The sequence below is a fragment of the Pan troglodytes genome, chromosome 4, assembly GCF_028858775.2.
Source record: "Pan troglodytes isolate AG18354 chromosome 4, NHGRI_mPanTro3-v2.0_pri, whole genome shotgun sequence".
NCBI lineage: Eukaryota > Metazoa > Chordata > Mammalia > Primates > Hominidae > Pan > Pan troglodytes.
Genome location: NC_072402.2, coordinates 20,064,556 through 20,087,063, shown reverse-complemented (window position 1 = coordinate 20,087,063; position 22,508 = coordinate 20,064,556). Strand labels below are relative to the sequence as shown.

General features: G+C 36.7%; 2 long non-coding RNA genes across 3 annotated transcripts in view; both read left to right on the top strand.

Annotated features, from left to right (window-relative positions):
- LOC129143936 (uncharacterized) overlaps window positions 1-22,508 on the top strand; it is an 812,938-nt gene that overhangs the window by 66,330 nt on the left and 724,100 nt on the right. The gene's annotated exons all lie outside the window — the stretch shown is intronic.
- LOC134810062 (uncharacterized) lies at window positions 9,048-14,994 on the top strand. Its single transcript, XR_010157173.1, has 2 exons — window positions 9,048-9,643; window positions 14,931-14,994. It is a non-coding gene; the product is annotated as an uncharacterized LOC134810062 (long non-coding RNA).

The window sequence follows — 22,508 nt, the reverse complement described above, 5'->3', positions numbered from 1 at the left end:
GAAATAAAAGTAAATATCAAACTAGTACATGGGAATAATTTTTTTCAGGTTTATTTGGGTATAATTGACAAAATTTGTATGGAATAATATTCTTTAAAGAATAATATTTTCAGACAAGATCATAGGAGGTAAAAAAAAGAATATTATATATTCAATATTCAGCCAAGCTTAATGATGTATTTCATGGCATACATACCAGCACAGTATTTACAGAACTTAATGGAAAATATCAAAGATTTATGGAGATAATTTTGAAATTTGGTGAAAAAATGACCCCAAATTTAAGATGGATAAAAACTGAAACAGATGATTCTCTAGTATGGTGCATTCAAAATAAAATTGTTAATGTAAGAGATGAGGAAATGAGATAAGAAATTATTCCTAAAATTGTTAAAAAACAAAAATTACTCAGTGTAAGTAGATTGTAGCAGAAATAAGTCTTGCTAAATAAGTAACATTTATTTATGTTGAGCCATTAGGAGAGAATAATAAAAAAGCTGACGTTAATGAATATTTCATTGGTTTCATTCCTATTGTAAAAAGTATAGGTTTTTATCTAAGGGAAGAATTAAAAAAAAACTTCAATTTTGGATTCTGATTTTAAAAATTGTTTAGAGTGAGACTGTGATACTGGTGATAACATGGTGGATAACAACAAAGGTGAGCACGCCAGGGTTTTGGAGAAAAATCTAGAAGTACATGCCATTTATGGCACACAGTTTGAATTTATTGCTAACACAGATGGCCTCAACACTGCTGATTTGATGACATTCTTTGGAACAATTTAAACATTACCTACAATATCTTCAGGATCTGGCCAAATGTGGAACATTTTGAGAAAGATGTAAAATTTGATCTAATGAATACTCTAGGCTATACAATGGGAATACTGATGAAATGCTGTCAAAACAATTAAACAAAATTCAAAACGTACAATAGCAGTTAGGTGAAACAACTGAAAAATTTTCAAATAGTGAATTGTGGATTTTGGCAGATAATGAAACTAAATTTTAATATATCTATCCATATATTTGCTTGGTGTTAATAATATTAGCAAAAGCTTAGAAAAAACAGATATGACTTTGGCTATATCACTTTCAACAGTATTTTAAAACTCATAAAATGTAAAGAAAATGTTTTATAGATAGAATGAAACTTCATGTGCAATATATAACAAAAGTGACAATCTGAAAAAATACAAGAAAATTAAAATGAGGAAATAAAAATGTTCACATGACCATGAAGGAGAAGCTTCATATGTAAAAAATATTTCGAAATGAATTTTTATAAAGTCTATTTTCTGACCAGTAGATATCAAGGTATCTTCCCAACCAAAGAAAGATTCAAATAAATTAAATAACATCTTACTCTTTTTTTTCCAAACGTTAAAAATGTGAAAGCAGAAGAATCAAGAAGTACTGTATGAATCTACATATTGTCTTAAGAGATTGTGGAACTCACAGTTGGAGCAACCTGTATGATGAAATTAAAATACTTTATAATATTTTGGGTGTTGTTAACTTCTCATATGCAAAAATCACATGTTTGAGTATGGCATGTGAAATTAATGTTCACTTCTGAACTAAGTATTGCTTTAAGAATTTTATTGACAATTCCAACTGCCACTGCCTCAGCCGGGCTGTTTCTGTAAATATAATTAATAAAACTCTGTAATAATTTTGAACCAAGAAAGGTTGTCTGACTTGACATTTCTTGTTAATAGAGCTCAAATTATGTGAGAATCTTGATTATAACAAATAATTAGTAGTTCTGGTGAACTAAAAGCAAGACAAATATATTTAATAGAATAAATAATAGTATTTTATAAATTATTGATGTCTTCATTACTCATCCAAATATCACTATCCATCAACACACTATTTAGACAGGTGCAATAGTAATTACATTCAGTACTCTTTGTTACTTTACTGATTTTCAGAAATGTAAAACCAATAGCCTTACATATATTTAAACATTTTTTGTTGCTATGAAGTTTTGTTGTCAAGATAGGATGATAGAACATATTTTAGATAACATTTTATTAACCTGATTTATAACTTTTAAATGTGGACTTCCATTTGTGCTCTAGCACCAATCCTACAAATGATAGGGGTAGACCTAGGGAAATGCTTCTCTTCTGCGCATGAGATTTATGAAATAGCCAGCAATGAACTTGCCTGTCGGGCAGTAGCCTGGAGGCCTATGCTTGGTCAACCTCATTTAGGTTAATGACTGGTAGGGATAGGCTCATGAAAAGCTGGGAGTTAGGCTCTAAGTATGGACAGCAAGCAAGCAATATTATTTGCAGCCCCTTTAAAAGATTTAGTACAGGCTGGAAAGAGCATAAGAATACCAGATGCCTGGGGATGAGGGTAAGGGGGAAGAGGTTACTCTTCATCACCTCTTCTCCACACCTGTTCTGGGATTTGCCATAGTAAAGAGCTAGATGCTATTACCTGGCCTTAGCCCTAATACTTTCAAAAACCATTTTTGAGCTATGTGCAGTAGCTCATGCCTGTAATCCTAGCATTTTGGGAGGCCCAAAAGGAGGATTACTTGAGGCCAGGAGTTGAAAACCAGTCTGTTCAACATAAAGAGACCTTGTCTCTATAAATAAGCAAACAAATAAAACATGTGTGCTCTTATCTCACCTGTCCAAGTTTACTCAATTAGAACTTGTAAGAATATTAACGTATTGTACTATATTGCTTTGATGGATTGGAGCTAAAAACAATTGTAAAATGCTTGGCAAAAATTAAGCCCAAATGAGTGTACCATGATAATATTTGGTATCCCTATAACACAATGAAAACTTACGTATCATGTGGTGATACTATTTGCCATATTTCCACTTTGTTGTTAATTACTTCCTTGGAAATATTTTATATGGATAAATATTTATCAGATTTAATAAACTTTCTTCAGCCCAATTATAGACTTTTTCTTTTCCCAGAACATGACCCCCCCCCACAAAAAAAGGAAAAATGTCTATCTACCTTGGATAGAGGAAGATTAAATTCCATTTATCTTCTCTTTTTCTAGTCTTCTGGTGGTAATTAACAGATGGTCCTTGTTTTCTATTTGATAGACCAATGAGCAAACATGTGCTTTATCTCTAGTGTGCAGAAGTAGTTTGTCATCTAATGCTTTATGTCATGACAACATTGAACTTAATTTACAAAACCACTTTTGCCCGCTTGGTAGATTATTTTGTTTCTCAGTCACACTGGTTCAAACATCAAATCCATAAAGATACTTTTCTTCACTTTGTAGTGGAAGTTACCTCGAACTGCTATTTTGGTTTTATTTTCAGAACGAGTCCTTAATAAAGCAAATTAAAAAGTTAATAATATTTGGAAAGTGTAGCAAAAATCTTGCTTTTTCCTGCCTCTTGTGACTATGGTCTATATCAATGTAAATAACAATAGAGGCAAATGTCTACTGTTTTTGTTTTGTTTTTCTTCATCTGTATGATAGAAACCTACACTAGTTATATATTGGTGTGTAACCGATTACTACAACAATTAGTGGCTTAAAACAACCAACATGCATTATTTCATAGTTTCTGTGGATCAGGAATTTGGGAGTAGATCAGCTGGGGGACTCTGACTCAGGATGTCTCATAAGGTTGGAATCAAGACATCAGCTAGGACTGTAATCATCTCAAGGTTTGACTGGGGCTGAGGGACCTGCTTCCAATATGGCTTATTGCCGTGACTTGTTATTTTACCATGTGGGCCTTTCTGTGGAGTTGCTCAAGTGTCCCCACCACATGGTAACTGGTTTCCCCCAGAGTGAGTGCCCTAACCTTTGAAGTCACATTCCATCACTCTTTCTGTATTTTACTGGTGATACAGACCAATCCTGATACAATGTGAGAGGACAAATACCAGAGCATGAATAACAGGAGGCAGGATCACTGAGAGCCAGCCTGGAGACTAGCTACCACAAATGGGATTGTATTTGGAATACTCAGTAACTAGGGTTGAAGCCAAAATGCACCTAGGAAAAGTTGTGTCATTTGAGTTCTTGAATGCTTCTTAGCTTTTGAGATATATATGGGCTACCATTTGAGGCAATGGTAAAAAAAAGTTGGACTTGGAAGCCAAAAAGATCAGTTCAGTTCTAGGCCCTTACTACCTGTGGAGGAGATTTGATTTAAATCTGGCTATCTCAGTTTGTTTTTCTTTAGAATAGGGGAATTAATACACACCTATCTATGCTTAATAGATTGTGGTACAAGAGAAAAAGTCTTAGTTCTAAGATAATGCCAGGCATACAGGAGCTAAACAAATGCTAGTTTCCTTTCCCCTTTCCTTCAAGATATCCAAGCAGAATTTTCCAAACATTGTGCCACGAAATACCACTTTGCCATTCCTCCAAAACCCCTAGGTCTGTTGCCTCTGGCTGAGACTGCCTCCCTCAAATGTGCCAGACAAATATTCATATCCTATATATTTATCATTGTGAAAAACTTTATATACCACTTCTCTAAAGGAGGATTTATTTAGCCACTAGAAATTAATGTAGGACTAGAGGTCCTAGCCAGAGCAATTAGGCAAGAGAAAGAAATAAAAGGCCTCTAAATTGGAAAGAAAGAAGTTAAATTGTCCCTGTCTGCAGATGCCATGACCTCATGTATAGAAAACCCTAAAGACCCCACCAAAAAACTGTTAGCACTAATAAGCAAATTCAGTAAAGTTGCAGGATACACATCAACATACAAAAATAGTAGCATTTCTATACTCTAACAGCAAACTATCTGAAAAAGAAATGAAGAAAACTATCCCATTTATAATACAAGTATCTACAAAAAATACTCAGGAATAAATTTAACTAAGGAGGTGAAAGATCTCTACACTAAAAGTTATAAAATATTGATGAAGGAAATTGAAGAGGACACAAATAACTGCAAGGATATCCCATGTTGATAGACTTGGGGAATTAAGTTGTTAAAATGTCCATACTACCCGAAGAGATCAATGTAATCCCTATAAAAATACCAATGACATTCTTCACAGAAATAAAAAAAAAATTTATGAAACCACAAAAACTCTGAATAGCCAAAGCAATCTTGAACAAAAAGAATAGAGGTAGAGGTATCATACTACCAGACTTCAAAATATACTACAAAGGTATGGTAACCAAAACAGCATGCTACTGACATAAAAACAAACATATTGACCAGTGGAATGGAATAGAAGGCCCCCAAGTAAATCCACACATATACAGACAATGATTTCCAACAAAGATACCAAGAACAAACAATAGGGAAAGGGCAATCTCTTCAAGAAATGGTGCTGGGAAAAGTAGATATTCACATGCAGAAGAATCACATTAGATCTGCATCTCATACCATATAAAAAAATCAAATCAGAGTGGATTAAAGACTTAAACATAAGACCTCAAACTATGAAACTACTAGAAGAAAATAGAGTTGAAAAAGCTCCATGACATTGGTCTGTGCAATGATTTTTTTAGACATGACCCCAAAAGCATCAGCAACAAAAGTGAAAATAGACAAATGGGATTACATGAAATTAAAAAGTTTCTATGTGGCAAAGGAAACAAACAACAGATTGAAGAGACAACCTACATAATGGGAGAAAATATTAGCAAACTATGTATCTGATAAGGGGTTACTATCCAAAATATAGAAATAATTCAAACAACCCAATAACAAGAAAACAAATCACCCAATTAAAAAATGCAGAAGCTGGATACAGTGGCATGTGCCTGTAGTCCCAGCTACTGGGGATGCTGAGGCAGGAGGATTGCTTGAGCCCAGGAGTTTGAGGCCAGCCTGGACAACACAGTGAGACCCTGTTTCTAAATAAATAATAAATTTTAAAAAATAAGTGGACAAAGTACCCAAATAGACATTTCTCAAAACAAGACATACAAATGACCAACAGGTATATGAAAAAATGCTCACTATCATTTATCATCAGAGAAATGCAAATTAAAATCACAGTGAGATATCATCACCTCACGTCTGTTAGAGTGGCTACTATAAAAATGAGAAAAGATAACTAGTATTGATGAGGATGTGGAGAAAAAGGAACTCTCACACACTGTTGGTGGGAAGATAAATTAGTACAGCCATTATGGAAAACAGTATGGAGGTTTCTCAAATTAAACATAGAACTACCATAAGATCCAGCAATCCCACTACTGGGTATATATCATACACACACACACACACACACACACACACACACACATATGTGTGTGTATGCATCCATTATATATTCCATTATATATATATATAATGGAATGCCTAAATTAATCTAATTCACATATGCATTACCTAACATAGTTTTTTTCTTTTTTGGTGAGAACCCTACATCCACTCTCTTAGCATTTTTCAAGAATACAATATACTGTTAACAATAGTCACCATGCTGTACAATAGATCTCTTCAACATATTCCTCCTATCTAAATGAAATTTTGTATCTATTAACCAGCATCTCCCCAACACCCACTCCAACCACCCCGACCCCTGATAACCACATTCTACTCTCTACTTTTATAAGATTAACATTTTTAGTTTTCACATATAACTGAGATCATGTGGTATTTGTCTTTCTATGCCTGGCTTAATACATACATTTAATGTCTCTAGGTTCATCCATGTTGTCACAAATGATAGAGCTTCCTTCTTTTGTGTGGCTGAGTAGTATTCCATTGTGTATATATGCTACATTTTTCTTCATCCATTCATTCAATGATGGACATTTAAGTTGTATATAAGTATATATATATATATATTTTAAAGTATATATATACTTCAAGATATATATAATATTTTTATATTATATATACTTATTTTATATATATACTTCAAAATATATATTTTGAAGTATATATATAAAATAAGTATATATAAAAAATATATTTAAGTATATATATATATACTTCAAAGCAGTATGTTGTACACAGTAAATACATACAGTTTTTTCCATTAATTAAAATTTTTTTAAATAATTGGGATAGTAAAAATATAGCAACAAGGAAACACATCATAATCAGGTACTCCGTCTAATTATGATTACCTCTTCCTAAGAGAACTGTTTCAACACAATTATGAGAAAGTACCTAGTAACATCTTAGAACAGTCTTCCCAAAACTGTCTGATCCCCAAAGCAAAGGTTCTGACCTAAATTATAATCTCCAAGGGATGGAGCTGGGAATCTGTATTTTTAACAAGGAATCCTAAAATTCTTGTGATTAGGGAAGTCTAGAAAATACTACATCTGGTGAATTTATCTCTGGAAGGTGTAATATGGGGAGCGTAAAGAGTGGAATGGGGGGAACTGGGGTGGGATGAAGGTGGGAGGAATTAGATACCTAGAAAAAATAAAAGGAAATGTTGAGAATTTCTCACTTAGAAATTCTGGCATTGTCACTGATTTAGCATTTCCAGGTCCGTGTGTGTCTGTGTGTTTGTGTGTTTGTGTGTGTGTGTGTGTAAAGCAGGGGGTGGAGCCGCTACCAGTCTGTGGATACTATATTTGCAATTCATTCAGTGTAACTAGTATGTAGGATGTGCCCACTGTGTTTAGGACCTCTTAATATGGAAGTGGCTTCCCCATCCCTGCTCAGCTACTTCGGTATGATGAACTAGGCAAAACAGCTCTCTTTGCCTACTCTGCATTTGATAATATTACTCTATCTGGAATTCAAATGCCTACCATGTCTGGGCATGAAAGGCAGAGTGAAACTGATTGGTTTAGGAAGATAGGGAAGATCTCCAAGTTTATTTTCAGTTAAAAAAAAAGAGAGAAAAAGCAGGATGTATAATATTTTACCTTTGTAAAAAGGGGAGAAATAAGACTATCAATGCATTTTTTTTTTTTAATTTGCCTAAAGAGACAATAGAAGAATACACAAGAAACGAATATAGGAGATGACCTTGAGAGAAGTTGGGGGGAAATGGGGAGATAAGACACAGAGGTGGGAGTGAGACTATTTACTGTACAGTAAACACTTTTTTAAAAAAGATTTTGAACTAAATGAATTTATTCCCTTTTTAAGAAAATAAAAACAAAATATAACAATATGCAGGCCACACCAGATAAGACTATGGACTGAATTTGGCCTATAAACTGCCATTTGAGACCTCTATATTATACATATCCCTGTGCTTAAACCAGTGGAGTCTGAATCATTGTTAATTCATTCAGTAAACATTTACTGAGTACCTCCTGAGGTCCAATCTACATGTTTAGGTGCCAGGGCACTATCACTGCCCTGAAGGAGTCTCTGTCTCTAGACTCTCTAGTGGCCTTGCTTGGTGAATATTTAAAAACGTATTATTTTTATTGCTTAGGAAACTTTAATTGATAACTGTTTTCAAGCTGAATCTCTAGTGAATAGGTAAGACTTGGTTGCAGATTAGCAATACCTGTTTGTATATACACAATTAATATTTAAGACCATACAAATATTTTGATCTTAACTATTTTGAAATAAGCCCTTCTTAGCTTGTTTGCCCTGTTAATTTGTTAGGCCAATACTTATGTTCATTATCCCAAGATAAACTTAAACCCAAGCCAAGTCAAATAATTGCAAATTCTAGACAAAACAAATATGTATTAATGAAATTTAAATGTATTTGTAAATAAAATGTCTGAGAGCAAACTGTTCTCAATGATAGGGAGGAAATATGAATAAAGAGAGGAGAGTCAGGAATAAAATGGAAATCTGATCTACCTTCCCTTGTGGAAAAAATAGATGTGACCTAGCCTCTTTGAATCTGGTAATCTAATCTTGACACTAATAATCTTATCTCTTCTGGAGCCATATTTTGGCTTCTTTCCCCACAATCCCCACCACATTAACTCCCGGAAATGTACAGTGCATGTAGAAAAGCAATGACTTCTTCCCTGTGGTAGAATGGAGACCTGTGTTCCCCAATCCCATGTAAAGGTGCCAATAGAAGTTTAGATTGGCTCAGATGTAGAAATACATTTCCTACCATGATGCTGGGAAACGTTTCAGGTTTCTGTTCTGTTTCTGTGTTCTTAAAGACTCTGCTGCCTGAAAATTCTATTCAAAAGTCTACTTTGCTATGACTAATTGTTAGGCAAGCAGCAGAGTTACTCAAGACAAATATTACTGGTTTTGAACTGACATTAATATCTTTAGAAAGCCTAACTATCTGTGTGGGGCAACATTTTTAATCAGAATGTCACCTGAAGGCCTCCAGAAGTTAAATAACTTTATTATGTGAGAAGAAAAAGATTCATTAACATTTTGCCATGTATGTGTGGATAAATTATTCTTTCTGGGCAATGAAACAAGAATGCCAACACTATATATGTTTAATAAAACTTGTGCTAGGTTGGCAGTTAATATTATATCTAGTAGATTTTTGCATCTGTTTCAGTTGTCTTCTGTGACATCACAAAAAACCCCAACATTTAGTGGCTTAAAACAATTCACTGCTGTTGCTCATGGCTCTGTAGGTTGACCAGGCTCAACTCAGCTTGGAGTTCTTGTTTGGGACCTCTCATATGGTGGTGGTTTGATGGTGGCTGGGGCTAGAGTAATCTGAAGGCTTGCCTGGGGTGGATATCTAAGATGGCTTCCTGACGCACATCTTTGGCTCATCTTCTGGAATGACTGGAAGAGCTAGAGGTTGGTATCTTTCTCTGTCCACATGGCGTTTTCACATGACTATCTTCAGATTCATCGCAATATTGCAGTGTAACTGTGGAGTAGTTAGAGTTTTTATGAGAGCGGTTTCCTCCAGAGTGAGAATTCAAGAGACCCTGGCAGAAGCTGCAAGACTTTCTATGACCTAGCTTAGAAGGTCATGCATTGTCAGTTTTGTTGCATTCTATTTGTCAAAAAGCTAGTCATACACAGGAGCCAACTGAAAGAGCTCCCAATGGCCAAAGCTGGAACAATTTCAGCAACAAAAAATAAAGTAGTGTTAGATTATAGCCCAAAGTATGGGCTAGGAATCTTTGCACAAATGATCAAATAAATGAATAAATAAATGGATGAGAATAGACAAACATCCCTTGAAGAATTTAAATGATTTATGTAGATATTGCATCCTCATGGAGGGGAAGCATAAATACCCATTCCTTTTTAAAAAAATTATTATACTTTAAGTTCTGGGTTACATGTGAAGAACGTGCAGTTTTGTTACATAGGTATACACGTGCCATGGTAGTTTGCTGCACCCATCAACTTGTCACCGACATTAGGTATTTCTCCTAATGTTATCCCTTCTGTAGCCCCCCCACCCCCCGCAGGCCCTGGTGTGTGATGTTCCCCTCCCTGTGTCCATGAGTTCTCATTGTTCAACTCCCACTTATGAGTGAGAACATGCAGTGTTTGCTTTTCTGATCTTGTAATACTTTGCTGAGAGTGATGGTTTCCAGCTTCATCCATGTCCCTGCAAAGGACATGAACTCATCCTTTTTTATGGCTGCATAGTATGCCATGGTGTATATGTGCCACATTTTCTTAATCCAGTCTATCATTGATGGACATCTGGGTTGGTTCCAAGCCTTTGCTGTTGTGAATAGTGCTGCAGAAAACATAAGTGTGCACATGTCTTTATCATAGAATGATTTATAATCCTTTGGGTATATGCCCAGTAATGAGATTGCTGGGTCAAATGGTATTTCTAGTTCTAGATCCTTGAGGAATCGCCACACTGTCTTCCACAATGGTTGAACTAATTTACATCCCCACCAACAGTGTAAAAGTATTCCTATTTTTCCACAACCTCTCCAGCATCTGTTGTTTCCTGATATTTTAATGATCACCATTCTGAGTGGCATGAGATGGTATCTCATTGTGGTTTTGATTTGCATTTCTCTAATGACCAGTGATGATGAACATTTTTTCATATATCTGTTGGCTGCATAAATGTCTTCTTTTGCGAAGTGTCTGTTTATATCCTTTGCCCATTTTTTTGATGGGGTTGTTTGCTTTTTTCTTGTAAACTTGTTTAAGTTCTTTGTAGATTCTGGGTATCAGCCCTTTGTCAGATGGCTAGATTGCAAACATTTTCTCCCATTCTGTAGGTTGTCCGTTCATGCTGATGATCGTTTCTTTTGCTGTGCAGAAGCTCTTTAGTTTAATTAGATCCAATTTGTCAATTTTGGCTTTTGTTGCCATTGCTTTTGGTGTTTTAGTCATGAAGTCTTTGCCCATGCCTATGTCCTGAATGTTATTGCCCAGGTTTTCTTCTGTGATTTTTATGGTCCTAGGTCTTACGTTTAAGTCTTTTATCCATCTTGAGTGATTTTTGCATAAGGTGTAAGGAAGGGGTCCAGTTTCAGTTTTTTGCATATGGCTAGCCAGTTTTCCCAACACCATTTATTAAATAGGGAATCTTTTCCCTATTGCTTGTGTGTGTCAAGTTTGTCAAAGATCAGATGGTGCTAGATGTGTGGTCTTATTTCTGAGGCCTCTATTCTGTTCCATTGGTTTATATATCTGTTTTGATACCAGTATCATGCTGTTTTGGTTGCTGTAGCCTTGTAGTATAGTTTGAAGTCAGGTAGCGTGATGCCTCCAGCATTGTTCTTCTTGCCCAGGATTATCTTGGCTATGCAGGCTCTTTTTTGGTTTCATATGAAGTTTAAAGTAGTTTTTTCCAATTCTGTGGAGAAAGTCAGTGATAGCTTGATGGGGATAGCATGAACCTATAAATTACTTTGGGCAGTAAGGCCATTTTCATGATATTGATCCTTCCTATCCATGAGCATGGAATGTTTTTACATTTGTTTGTGTCCTCTCTTATTTCCTTGAGTAGTGGTTTGTAGTTCTCCTTGAAGAGATCCTTCACATCCCTTGTAAGTTGGATTCCTAGGTATTTTATTCTCTTAGTAGCAATTGTGAATAGGAGTTCACTCATGATTTGGCTCTCTGTTTGTCTGTTATTGGTGTATAGGAATGCTTGTGATTTTTGCACATTGATTTTGTATCCTGAGACTTTGCTGAAGTTGCTTATCAGCTTGAGGAGATTTTGGGCTGGGACGATCGAGTTTTCTAAATATACAATCATGTCATCTGCAAACAGAGACAATTTGACTTCCTCTCTTCCTATTTGAATACCTTTTATTGCTTTCTTTTGCCTGACTGCCCTGGCCAGGACTTTCAATACTATGTTGAATAGGAGTGGTGAGAGAGGGCATCCTTGTCTTGTGCCAGTTTTCAAAGGGAGTGCTTCCAGGTTTTGCCCATTCAGTATGATATTGGCTGTGGGTTTGTCCTAAATAGCTCTTTTTATTTTGAGATACCTTCCATCGATACCTAGTTTATTGAGAGTTTTTAGCATGAAGGGCTGTTAAATTTTGTCAAAGGCCTTTTCTGCATCTATTGAGATAATCATGTGGTTTTTGTCATTGATTCTGTTTATGTGATGGATTACGTTTATTGATTTGCATATGTTGAACCAGCCTTGCATCCCAGGGAGGAAGCCGATTTGATCATGGTGGATAAGATTTTGATGTGCTTCTGAATTCGGTTTGCCAGTATTTTATTGAGATTTTTGCATCGATGTTCATCAGGGATATTGGCCTACAATTCTCTTTTTTTGTTGTGTCTCTGCTAGGCTTTGGTATCAGGATGTTGCTGACCTCATAAAATGAGTTAGGCAGGATTCCCTCTTTTTCTATTGATCGGAATAGTCTCAGAAGGAATGCTACCAGCTCTTCTTTGTACCTCTGGTAGAATTCGGCTGTGAATCCTTCTGGTCCTGGACATTTTTGGTTGGTAGGCTATTAATTATTGCCTCAATTTCAGAACCTGTTATTGATCTATTCAGAGATTCAACATCTTCCTGGTTTAGTCTTGGGAGGCATAAATACCCATTCCTTAAGTGTGGGTTGCTCATAGTGACTTCCTTCTTAAGAGTACAGTATGGGGTTGGGGGTGGAAAAGAGTACTGCTGCCACAGATCAAGGCCATTATCAACAGTGATAAATCATATTGACAGTATATATTCTTGATTAGAGTCATAAAAATGACCCTTTATTTTTATGGTCCTCCTCCCCAAAACTCATAATCCTAGTCTAATCATGAGAAAAACATCAGACAAGTTCTGATAGGGGACATCCAACAAATACTTGACCAGTACTCCTAAAAATTGTCAAGGTTATTAAAAACAAAGAAGGTCTATCTAAGAACCTGTCATAGCCAAGAGAAGTCTAAGGAAACATGACAAGTAAATGTAGTGTGATAGTCTAGATAAGATACAGGAACAAAAAACAATATTAGACAAAAAACTACATAAATCTAAATAAACTACTGTGGACCTTAGTTATTAATAATGTATAAATATGAGTTCACTAACTATAATAAATGTACCACACAGTTGTAAGATGATAATTATAGGAGAAATTGAGTGAAGGAATACATGGGATCTCTCTGTACTATGGCCTAATTTTTTTCTATAAATCTAAAACTATTATAAAAAAAAAAAGTCTGTTAGAAAAGATAGTCATAGGGCCAGCCCAGATTTGAGGGCAGGTTGTGAATAGTAGGAGGCATGGTTCTCTGGGGGACGATCTACAATAGTACCCATTTTACTGATTTTCTTCTGAGAATCTACCTTTCTACCCCTCCTCCCAGTTGATATGGCTGGAGCCTCACCCTTTAGTTCCAGAGGTAGAGCCAGTGACTCCTCTCTCTCACCGCAATGGGGGATTTGCCTCTCCTTTGCCACAGGATAGTTTCAGAGGTGAGCAGGAACTTAAGACAGGGCAATCAAAGTAATTTTCGGTCTGCTAGAAAAGTCCTTCTGGCCTTGAACTTGAGTATACAAGAGGTGGGAGCTGCTTCCTCTTATTTTACCATCAGGAGGGAGGAACTTGGAGGTGCCAGGGCCCACTAAATAGAGTCTGAGAAAGAAGCCAACAAAATCAGGTAACTGGGTGGGATACAGCCAAAAGTTAGAAAAAAGCTGTGGGACATTATAGAGCCCAGAATCCAGCCCTGTTTGGAAGAGCTCTACCTCTAGAGATTTCCTAGTTATGCAAGCCAATAGTCTTTTTGAGGGTCTTAAGTCAGTTTGATTTGACATTTTTTTCTTGGTCTCTTGCAATGGAAAAAGTTCCCAAATGATAGAACAAAACAATGTATTGTCCTCCAGTTTATTTCTGTGTTAAAGATGATCAGAATATCAATTGATTTTCAGATTGCTACCCTATTTATTCCCATATAATTCACTGTTTATCTAAAAATAAACTTGCAAGGAGTAAATTGGTTGATAAGAGCTCTTAAATGGTTACATAGCAAATGGAAAGTACTCAGTAAGTGTTCGATATGATTAATTATTATTTCAGCTTACTTTAAAAAGTTAAATCTTTTTAGTGGAGCCTCCCATTTAGCCTTAAATATGCCAATGATTATCATAGTAAAAAGTTAGAGAAGCTGTATGACAAAGTGGCTAAGAGTATGAGTTCTGTAATCTAATAGGTGTGGATTAAAATTCCAGCTCTGCTTCTCACTTGCTATGAATCCTAGAGTAAGTTACGTAATCTCTCTGAGCCTCAGTTTCATATTCTTAAAAATTAAAATAAAAATACCTCCCAGAAGTATAATTAAATAATGCTTGCAGAGGTTCAAGCTCAGTGCCTAATGCAGAATAGGTATTTCATCACATGTAATTATATTATTTTATACTGTGTGAAGATGAAATACTGAAATATTAGTCTAGAAAAGACTGGTCAAATAAACCAGAAGCCCATGGAAATGACAATGCTGAGTATATTGTATCAATGTATGTATTGCCTACCCCAAAATTAAAATGAAAAAAGTCTTAAAATTTATAAAATTTGTTTATTATAGAAGATATGACTAATAGTATATCTGAAAATTTTGGCTTACCATACTTTTTCTAAAATACAAGATTAAAAACACTAACTCAAAATGTATCATGATATCCTTTACTTGGCAGATCATGTGTTCAAAATCAACTATGTTCTTCTGAAATTGTGAATAAAAAGATTGCAGAATGCCGATCAGTAAGTTGAATAAGACGTCCATTTGTTCGATGGTCTCAGTGTCATAAAATTAACCTCATAGTCAATAAGGGACATCAAATTGAAATTATTTAAAACAAAATAGAGGGACTGAAAAATGGTCTGTTTAATACAAAATGCCTTTTAATAAACAAGTTAATGCAAGTGGTTTCGTTATTATAATGGGACCCTTTTGGTTGCAAATAAGAAAATCCAACTAAAACTATTTTCTCATCTAACAAATCTTGAGGTAGGGTGGCTTCTGGCTTAGTGGTATCATGAGGAACTCAAAGTTTCTTCATCTTTTATCTAACTGCCTCCCTGGTCACAAGTTGGCTGCAGTAATTCCTGTTATCATAGTCTCCCATTAACATCTAGAGGTAAGAAAAGAGGATCTCTTTCTTGTGTTTCTATAGAAGAATGAAGAAACCTTTTTCAGAAGCAACTTCCCCACTGTCCCATTCTGTATAGACTTCCCCTCCAAGTTTCACTGGCCAGAACAGGGTCATAAAGGAAATTAAAGTATCCTGATTGGTTTAGATGACTGAAGAGTCACCTTTAGGGGCTGAGGCTGGAACACTTGACTATGTGGCTGAATGCAGGTAATTCTGTCAGAATGGGAGAAGAGAAGAATCGATGCAGGGAAGGCAAACAAAAACCCTGCTTCACTGACAAGCACCTTTCAAAAAAATTCAGAAAAAGAATTCAATGATGAAAGCATACTATCAAATGCCATGCAATAGTTGGAAGGAATAAATGTATAGCAACATATATAGATCTTAGAAACACAATATTCAGTGAAAACAGTGGGAAATAACAGAACCTAATACAATATTTATGTTGCTTAGAAAAACATATATATTGGTACTTTCCCATGCTGCTGTTAGGAGTGAAAACTGGTGCAAGCACTTGGGAAAATCGTTCAGCAGTGCTATGGTTTGAATGTTTGTGTCCCATTCTCTCCCTTAATTCATGTGTTGAAACCTAACCCCCAAGGTGATGGTATTAGAAAGTTGTAACTTTGGAAGGTGATTAGGTCATAAGAGTGAAGCCCTCATGAATGGAATTAATGTTCTTATAAGAGGGACCCCGGAACTTTAAAAGGTTAAAACTTGCCCCTTCCACCATATAAAGACACAGCTAGAAGATCTATAAAAAACAGTCCTTCATCAGATACCAAATCTGCCAGTGTCTTGATTTTGGACTTTCTAGCCTCCAGTACTATGAGAAATAAATTTCTGTTTATAAACTATCCATGTAATGGTGTTTTTTTTATAGAAGCCTGAACAGACTAAGATAAGCAGGATCTAGTAAGGTTCAACAAAAGTATGCCCTACTTTCCTGCAATTCATCTTCTAAGTATATATACATGCTTACCTATGTGTCCCAAAGACATGGATGAGAATATTCATAGTAGCACCATTCATAATAGTTCCAAACTGGGAACTACTTACCCAAGTGTCTATCAACTACAAAATGGATAAATAAATGGTGACATAGTCACACACTGGAATACTGTACTGGAATACAGTATTTGCTGGAATACTATACAGCAATGAGAATGAATGAATGACTGTTGTGTGCTACACAGATGAAAGAAGTCAGTTACTAAAGAGTATATAATATATAATTCTATTTACATAAATTTCAAAACTAGGCAAAATTGATCTATAATCATAGAAGTCAAGAGAGTGGTTACCTTTGGGAAGTGAGCTGTAGTAACTGGGACAGGCCTTCTAGAGGTCTAATAATGTTTTTATTTCTTAATATGGCTGGTGGTTTCATGGGTTTGTTTTTTGTGAAAATTCATAGAGCTGGCCGGGCGCAGTGGCTCATGCCTGTAATCCCAGCACTTTGGGAGGCTGAGGCGGATGGATCACCTGAGGTCAGGAGTTTGAGGCCAGCCTGGCCAACATGGTGAAACCCTGTCTCTACTAAAAAGACAAAAATTTGCTGGGCATGGCGGCAGGCGCCTGTAATACCAGCTACTCAGGAGGCTGAGTCAGGAGAATCGCTTGAACCCAGGAGGCGGAGGTCGCAGTGAGCTGAGATGGCGCCATTGCACTCCAGCCTGGGTGACAAGAGTGAAACTCTGTCTCAAGAAAAAAAAAAAAAAAAAAAAAAAAAGAAAAAGAAAATTCATAGAGCTGTACAATTTTGACTTAGTGCAGTTTTCTGTATGCATGTTATACTTAATAAACTTTTTTTTCTTTGAAAAAACCATGCACTTGCAAAATAGCATTCACTTAATAAATATTCAGTGCTATTGCTAGGCACTGTCCAGTCACTGGTGATACAAAGTAAACTTTGTTCTTGACTTCATGGAGCTTATTTCTAATAATAAAATAAATGTAATAATAATGACAATAGATAATATTTAAATTTTGTGGATTGTGTGCCAGGTAAAATTGCAACCCTATGAGGCAGATACTATTATCATCCCTATTTTAGAGTTGAGAATTACCTGCTGAAGGTCACATAGTAAATAGCAGAGTGAAAATTCAAGCCTAGTAGGTCTAACTTTAGGGTTTTTAGGATTTAACCATGATGTCCTATTGCCTCTTATTTTAGTAAGAGGAGAGAGACAAAAAAATATATAGGTACAAAAAAGTTTCTCTGGTGAGGCAATAACTGCAACTGTGAAAAATAAATCACAGTATGGAGACAGAAAGTGACAAGGGGGTATGTTACTTTTTAAAATAAGACAGGGAAGTTTCCTCCCCAATTTTTAACATAAAGAGACATTTAAACAAATACATGGAGTGGGCCATGTGGATAACTGAGCAATGCGTATTTCAGGCAGAAAAAAACAGAGCAAGTACAAAGTCCCTGAGGTACATTTAGTAAGTTCAGGAAGTGGCTAGGAGGCCAGCGTGGCTGGAGTAGAATGAGATAGGGGAGAAGGGGAGGAGATGAAGTAAGAGGGTTATCTAGTGCCAGATCATGGACAGCGTTGCAGGCCGTTGTATTTTATAAGGATATACACACATCCAATAATATATATAATAAACATATTAGAGTGAGTAGGGAGAAGAATGGGTGACAGGATCTTGAATAAAAGAAAGAAATAGAACAAGGGAGAGATCTAGCACCAACCTATTAGGCTGGAGTGCCACGAATTGAGTATTACTAACTCAACTCTGCACCTAAGTTGTGGGATAGGGGTGAGTACAATTCTGGCTTAGTCTTTAATTAAAGTGCACTCCACATTCCATCTTCACTCCACCATAAGTTATCCAAAAATGTAACATAATTACATCAAATCTTCACTCCATGGAGGAAAGACATGCCCTAAGTGTGGTAAGACTTCCCCATTTCTGATAATTCATTCCCATATGGGCAGCAGTGTCTACAATGGATGGCACTGGCTCTGGCCTGCAATGTGGCAAGAAACTTCTTTACTTATTCACAAAATATTTTACAAAAGAGTAATAAGACATGGTGTATTAGTTCATTTTCACAGTGCTGATAAAGACATACCTGAGACTGAGAAGAAAAAGAGGTTTAATTGGACTTACAGTTCCACATGGCTGGGGAGGCCTCAGAATCATGGTGGGAGGTGAAAGGCACTTCTTACGTGGCAGCAGCAAGAGAAAAATGGGAAGAAGCAAAAGTGGAAACCCCTGATAAAACCATCAGATCTCGTGAAACTTATTCATTATCACGAGAATAGCACAGGAAAGACCAGCCCCCATGATTCAATTACCTTCCCCTGGGTCCCTCCCACAACGTGGGAATTCTGGGAGATATAATTCAAGTTGAGATTTGGGTAGGGACACAGCCAAACCATATCACATCATTCCTAAAGAACCACATTAGCATAAGACTTTTAAAAAATATATAGCCTAATAGTTTTACTTTTACCTGGGAATGTCAGACATATCGACAAACTACATGTGTTGATGCTTAAAACATAGCAAGTTCTTCAAAACAAATATCTTGCAAGCTCACAGTTAAGCCTCAAGAATCATCATTTCTTATTCATATTTAAAAACTAAATAGGTTTTCATCCGTGGCAGGGGTACGTCTATATACTTCATTGGTAGTAAGAGAGATTTTGCTTTAGGTTAGAAAAGTTTTGATTTTTTCAGGTGAATTATGGCAAATTCTACTGCCCTCTGTTCTTTATTTTTGAAGTGTTTGTTTTTAAACAAAGTTTCTATAAGAACTCAAATGAAATAATATTTAAAAACATTGTATCCTGGAAGCCCAATAGTTGTACTTCAGACTCTAACAAGGACTTTCAAAGAAAAAAGAAGAGTAGAAAAAGAATTGTCTTCTGTAATTTGCCTCTCACATGAGTTTCTAGGTTTCAGGGCTACATTAAAATAGAATTGTAAAATAGGTGGGCACTTTGAATACCAATTTATAATGCATTCATTCATCTCTTAACTGTTTGTTGAGTGTCTACCGAATGTCAAACACTGTGCTAAGTACCTGGGATATATTGATGAGGGAAAACAGACACAGTCTCTGTCTTCATAGTGCTGCAAGCTAATAGGGCAGGGTAGTGGACATCAGTAAAATAATCACATAAGCATGTGTAAAACTGCAAGTGTGACAAGCACTGTGGAGAAGAGGCTCATGATGCAATGAGGGAAGCCTGCTCTGGAGACATGATGATTAAAGTCTGATTTGAAGGAAGAAGGTAGTAAAGAACTTGCTTAAGGAGGAAAGGGAGAAGGCATGAAAAAGAGGGAACAACATGTGCAAAGCCAAGTGATTATAGGGAATATAGAACTGAAGGGAGGTCAAGGTGGCTGGAATTCTCAGTTAGAGAAAGCAGGAGTGTAGATGAAGGTCATACTCTTTCACTTGTTTCATCAATATTTGTTGAGCACCTATTATGCACTTAATATTGTTCTAAGTGCTTGGAATATTTAAGTGCTCAGTTTGTTATAAAAGTGAAGACACTGAAGAGTTTTAGCCAGGCCAGGATGGGGGTGGAGTGGTGATAGGATCATGTGATCATATTTGTGTTTTGCAAATATAACTAGCTCCAATATGGAGAATGGCTGAGAAAAGGCCAGAGTAAATTCTTTGGATGAGTTAGAGGCTACTACAGTAATTCAGCTAAGAGACAATGATAGCTTTGATGAGAAGAGTGATGCCAGAGATGACCAGAGTAGGTGGCTTCAAGAGATAATTTCAGATGCAAAATAGGACATTATGATAGACTGAGGGGGCAGAAAGGGAAATGTTAAGGATTCGTTTTCATTTTCTAACTTGCACAGCTGAATAGATTTACATAAAATAATGGCAATAATAATAATAATCAACATTACCCATAGCTTCCACCTAATTTTGGGGTGGTGAGGGGCTGTGGGTAGGAATTACTGAGATGTAGTCTTCAGTCAGAGTAGACTGAACTCACCATAAATGACCTAAAATGATTGCCTCAAATCTCTTCCTGATTTTTTTTTTTCTTAGGCAGAGTGGACATGTCCCAAATATGTCAGAACTTCCCCATTTCTGATACTCCAGGTGAACAGCGAAGGCTTTCATGCATGGCTTTGGCCATGCAATATTGCCAAGAGTCTTTTTTCCCCTTTAGACAAAGCTCTTTCTGAAAAGAGCAATAAGACGTAGTTCCCAAAGAGTAAATTAGGTATCCAATGGAAGGGGTGAAGCAAGGGCTGGAGAAGAATATACACCACACTCTCAGCCAGGAGCCATGTAGGATCAAAGTCTGGAGCATGGAGATACAGCGTGTGGGGCTGGAGCCAGGGTGAGTGAGAGGGCGTGGCTAAGAAAGGCTGAGGAAGCACGCTGAGCTGACATCCCCGGAGACCCTTTGTGCTTTGCTCAGGTTTGACTTTACCCTTAAAGGCAACAGGGAGACTTTGAAAAGGTTAGGAAAATATCAGGAGCAAGATTAGATTGGCATTTTAGAAAGACGACTTTATAATAATTTTTATGCTGTTCTTACTTTATGTACCTTTTCTGTATATGTGTTATTTTCACAATAAACATGATTTTTAAAAAAGAAGAGCTGATTTTGTCTGCAGTGTAGGTGGGTTTAGACTCAAAATGTGAGACAAGATGCAGTTATTTTCCTTTTTGGGTCTCATTTATTTATTTGTAAAAATATGGGCAATAACACCTCCTGGCATTATGTATGTTATATTCCCAGCATATAGTACTCAAGTAAATATAGTTCTTATTAATTTTAATGATGAAAGGAGTCTGAATTAAGGCAAATGCAATGGGAATGGAGAAAGGGAAATAGATGGCAGTGATGTTAAAGAGGTAGATTGTACAAGCGTCAGGGGCTGATTGAATGCCTCAGGGAGGCAGGGTGAGGGAGTTGCCATACTTCTCAGGGATCCCACTTGGGTGACTAGGCAGATGGTGATGTAATTTACTTAGAAAGAGAAAACAGGAAAAGTCCAGGGTTACTGGTGGAAGCTTGGGAATGAGAGGAATTATGAGCTCAGTGTAGAACTTGTTATACTTGGGATGCACATGGAGATGCCTGGAGACAGTTGGCTCTGTGAGTCTGTAGCTCAGGGGAAGTTAAGCTCCAGGATGGATATTGGGGAGTTGGTATTTTCTAAGGAAAATGTGCTCGGAGTAATGAACAGAACTGAGATTAGAAGCATAGAGAGCATTTTAAGAGAGAAGCAACAGAACAGGAGGCAAAAAAAAAAAAGAAAAAGAAAAAAAGGAGAAGAAGGAGATGAGGAAAAAATGGTCCTATATATTAAAAGTAGAAGGAATTTTAAGACAAGAGAGGAGAAAATTGTTAAGAGGAAATGAGTAGTTAATATTGTCAGCTGCCACAGAGAGGTCAGCTAAGGTTTGCACTGGGAAAAAAAGAAGCAGTAGATTTAGTAACGATGGGGAGGGAGAATATCAGAGTTTTGCCAGAAACCCTTGAGTCTGGAGTGGTACGGCTGGAGTCCAGATTGCAGTCTGTGAAGGAGTGGACAGGAGGTAAGAAGTGGACATGAGGTTGAATTGCCCTCTGTTCTTTCAGGGAGCTTGGCTGTGGGGGGAAAAGAGAGACATAGGAATGGTGAAGTTTTGTTTGTTGATTTTAAGAAGTGAACCACTTGGATGTGCAGGGAAGTAGCCAAGCTAGAGACAGAAAGAATTCTGAAGTATAGGGTGGGAGGGGGTGGAATTTGCTAGCACAGGTGAAGGAATTAGCCAGAAACCAGAAAAGGGGGGGTCAATTCCTCTGTGATGAGAAGAAAGCTGGCACTGATCAGTGTGGATAAAAACAGATAAAAGTGTGGGTTGAGATGGGCGTGTGTGGTAAGATGTTGAGGAAGTTCATGCTGATCATCTCAATAGTCTGTGAAGAGGTCTCTGAGGAGAATGGTGCTGGCCATAGGGCAAAAGCATTAGGAAGAGTAGACGTGGTTTTATTAAGCTATTTGGGGGAGCAGCTGCTCAGAAGTGAGCTTAGACAGGAGTTGAATGCTCCAATCCCTGCTGGGGTGGAAGGTGGCCAGTGGCTGGGTTTCCTGCAGTAGTGCTCCCTCTTGCAGCTGTGGGATTGAGGAAGG